The following is a 666-nucleotide window of genomic DNA, read 5'->3' on the forward strand; positions in this document are numbered from 1 at the left end:
GAATGTTGTTCTGGACTTAAAGGGTCCAGAAACTTGTTCTAAAAAAAATATTTTTTAGGAGTTATACTCCATGGCTTTTTTTATCTTATTAATTTAATTGGCCCTACTGTGGATGAAATTTGAATACCAATTTCCATTGTTTTACCAATATTTTAAATACAAAAGAATGACTGTGGCTTGTGATTTTGGTTCTTTCAAACTTACTTTTAGTCATCAGCATGATTGTCCTTTAAGATCTGTATGGGCTTCTGGCACAGCATAAAGGGCAAAAATATTGGGCAGGAAAAAGGGCCAAACATACAAAATTTTAGTCCCCATGGAAAATAGTGATAATGACCGCGGGTTGGTAAATCAGTGGAAGGACTAAGACAATGCCCACTGTTCTACAGGGCATGATATTGATCTAGTTGATTCACTTTGATTTAGAACCAGTGCATCTTCCTCCCAGGACTATTATTGCAGATGTATTCCAGATACAGAGTTCTAATGTAATGTCTCATCGCCTTCTTGCCAAGAAAAAAGCATGGATCCATTAAGAAACTTACTTCTTGCCTAGAGTTAAAGAGAGCTTTATGTCTTTGGAAAAGGCATTATTTATGCTTTAGAGCCCCCTACTCCCCACCTCTCAGTATCTTAATGTAAAACCCTACGTGTTTCTACGAGTCA

Source organism: Pyxicephalus adspersus, chromosome 4 (assembly GCF_032062135.1).
Source record: "Pyxicephalus adspersus chromosome 4, UCB_Pads_2.0, whole genome shotgun sequence".
NCBI lineage: Eukaryota > Metazoa > Chordata > Amphibia > Anura > Pyxicephalidae > Pyxicephalus > Pyxicephalus adspersus.